This window comes from Triticum aestivum, chromosome 6D (assembly GCF_018294505.1).
Source record: "Triticum aestivum cultivar Chinese Spring chromosome 6D, IWGSC CS RefSeq v2.1, whole genome shotgun sequence".
NCBI lineage: Eukaryota > Viridiplantae > Streptophyta > Magnoliopsida > Poales > Poaceae > Triticum > Triticum aestivum.
Window position 1 is genome coordinate 170,392,027 of NC_057811.1, and position 3,745 is coordinate 170,395,771.

The window sequence follows — 3,745 nt, forward strand, 5'->3', positions numbered from 1 at the left end:
TAGCGATGTGAACTAGATTACTGACTCTAGTAAACCCTTTGGGTGATGGTCACATGACGATGTGAACCATGGGTGTTAATCACATGGTGATGTGAACTATTCATGTTAAATCACATGGCGATGTGAACTAGATTATTGACTCTAGTGCAAGTGGGAGACTGAAGGAAATATGCCCTAGAGGCAATAATAAAGTTATTATTTATTTCCTTATATCATGATAAATGTTTATTATTCATGCTAGAATTGTATTAACTGGAAACATAATACATGTGTGAATACATAGACAAACAGAGTGTCACTAGTATGCCTCTACTTGACTAGCTCGTTAATCAAAGATGGTTATGTTTCCTAGCCATAGACATGAGTTGTCATTTGATTAACGGGATCACCTCATTAGGAGAATGACGTGATTGACATGACCCATTACGTTAGCTTAGCACCCGATCGTTTAGTATGTTGCTATTGCTTTCTTCATGACTTGTACATGTTCCTATGACTATGAGATTATGCAACTCCCGTTTACCGGAGGAACACTTTGTGTGCTACCTTAACATCACAACGTAACTGGGTGATTATAAAGGTGCTCTACAGGTGTCTCCAAAGGTACTTGTTGGGTTGGCGTATATCGAGATTAGGATTTTTCACTCCGATTGTCGGAGAGGTATCTCTGGGCCCACTCGGTAATGCACATCACTATAAGCCTTGCAAGCATTGTGACTAATGAGTTAGTTGCGGGATGATGTATTACGGAACGAGTAAAGAGACTTGCCGGTAACGAGATTGAACTAGGTATCGAGATACCGACGATCGAATCTCGGGCAAGTAACATACCGATGACAAAGGGAACAACGTATGTTGTTATGCGGTCTGACCGATAAAGATCTTCGTAGAATATGTGGGAGCCAATATGGGCATCCAGGTCCCGCTATTGGTTATTGACCGGAGAGGTGTCTCAGTCATGTCTACATAGTTCTCGAACCCAAAGGGTCCGCACGCTTAAAGTTACGATGACAGTTTTATTATGAGTTTATATGTTTTGATGTACCGAAGGTTGTTCGGAGTCCCGGATGTGATCACGGACATGACGAGGAGTCTCTAAATGGTCGAGACGTAAAGATTGATATATTGGACGACTATATTCGGACACCAGAAGTGTTTCGGAGAAGTTTCGGATTAAACCGGAGTGCCGGAGGGTTACCGGAACCCCCCGGGGAAGTATTGGGCCTTAGTGGGCCTTGAGGGGAGAGAGAGGGCAGCAGCCAGGAGGTGGTGCGCCCCCTCCCAGGAGGAGTCCTAGTTGGACTAGGAGAGGGGGGCGCGGCCCCCTTTCCCTCTCCCTCTCCCTCTCTTTCCTTCCCCCCTTCTTTTCCTAGTAGGACTAGGAAAGGGGAGTCCTACTCCTACTAGGAGGAGGACTCCCCCCCTCTCCTTGGCGCGCCCATAGGCAGCCGGCCTCCCCCTTGCTCCTTTATATACGGGGGCAGGGGGCACCTCTAGACACACTTGATATACGATATTTTAGCCGTGTGCGGTGCCCCCCTCCACCAGACTACACCTCGATAATACCGTCGCGGAGCTTAGGCGAAGCCCTGCGTCGGTGGAACATCATCATCGTCACCACGCCGTCGTGCTGACGACACTCTCCCTCAACACTCGGCTGGATCGGAGTTCGAGGGACGTCATCGAGCTGAACGTGTGTAGAACTTGGAGGTGCCGTACGTTCGGTACTTGATCGGTCAGATCATGAAGACGTACGACTACATCAACCGCGTTGTGATAACGCTTCCGCTGTCGGTCTACGAGGGTACGTGGACAACACTCTCCCCTCTCGTTGCTATGCATCACCATGATCTTGCGTGTGTGTAGGAATTTTTTTGAAATTACTACGTTCCCCAACACCACCCACATATCAAATTATCAAAGTAGCGAACACGAATTGAATCAACATGATGAAAGTGACTAGATGAAATTCCCGTGTACCCTCAAGAACGTTTTGCTTACTATAAGAGACCGTTTTGGCCTGTCCTTTGCCTCAAAAGGATTGGGCTATCTTGCTGCACTTTTGTTACTATTATCGTTACTTGCTCGTTACAAATGATCTTGCTATCAAACTACTCTATTACTTACAATTTCAGCACTTGCAGACATTACCTTGCTGAAAACCACATGTCATTTCCTTCTGATCCTCGTTGGGTTCGACACTCTTACTTATCGAAAAGAGCTACAATTGATCCTGTCGGGGATATACCCCGCGGTATGACCTGGCCGGAGATATGACCCGGCTGGGACTTGATGTTTCATTGGTGACCCGGCAAACTATAAGCCCGCGGGAACAGTTAAGCATTGTAAGCTGGCAGACACAGTCATATAACCCAGCACACACAGTCATGTAACCCGGCAGACACAGTCATGTAACCCGGCAGACACAGTCATATAACCCAGCAGACATAGTCATGTAACCCGGCAGACACAGTCATGTAACCCGGCAGACACAGTCATATAAGTCGGCAGATGTTAAGCCAGACGGTAAGCCAGATGGTAAGTCAGATCGTAAGCCAGACGGTAAGCCAGATGGTAAGCCAGATGGTAAGTCAGATCGTAAGCCAGACGGTAAGCCAGATGGTAAGCCAGATGGTAAGTCAGATCGTAAGCCAGACGGTAAGCCAGATGGTAAGTCAGATCGTAAGCCAGACCATAAGTCAGATTGTAAGCCAGATTGTAAGAAGCCCAAGACGTTAAGAAGCCCATGGAGAGAGGCCCGTGATGAGAGGTCAGAATAGTTTAAGTCTTAGTCCGAGATGGACTCTACATGTAACCCGCCCCTTCAACTTATATAAGGAGGGGCAGGGCTCCCCAAGAGGGACAAGCAATAAGAAACAATCTCTAGGGCTAGACACAAAGGGGGAGCCGGCTTATGCGGCGACTCTCTCATGAGCATAATGAGATCTAGCCACAAACAGCATGTAGGGCTATTACCGGATGATGTTTCCCGGGGCCCAAAGCTGTCTAAACCCTTGTCTTGTGTTGCGTCTCTCGATTCCGATCAACCACTCTCAAGCTACTACATAGATGCGCTGGCCTCACAACTAAGTCCTCACACTAGGACATCTTCCGTGACAATTCCACGACAGTTGGCGCCCACCGTGGGGCCTGCGCACGGTGGTGATGAGTTCTTGAAGGGATCTCTCCTAGGGTTCAAGAAGCTCGCGATTTCGTTGGATGAGGGTAAGCCGGCAAGTTGATTGTTTTGTGATCTGGAACATGGTTAACTTTGGAGCCAGGGTATACAAGATTGAGATCCAAGAAATTAGGGTTGTATCTTGTGCACCGCCACAAGTCGTCAGATCAATTTTGTAAACCGCCGCAAGCCGCCGTCTCAAGGCCTGCAAGAATTTCTGCTATAAGTTTCGAGGCTTACAGTAGCCATGTCCGACTGCTATTGTTTCTGAGGTATAATGGATCAAGTTTTGAGCCGACCGGTCGTGGCACACTGGAAAACACGGGCTTCCTAGTAATATTTTATGTGGTCTTGGACAGACGGTCGGCGGCAATTGCTGCAGGACTTATCCAAACGTAACTGCATGCAATAGTGCCAAAATCTCAAACTGTGTGAGGATCAATCGCATGGTGTGCTAATACTACAGTACGAGCGAGAGAAAGAGAGCCAGGATTTCTGTGGACATACGAAACGAGGAGACAATCATTACAGAAAAGGAAATATGAGTATATACAGAAAGAGATTACA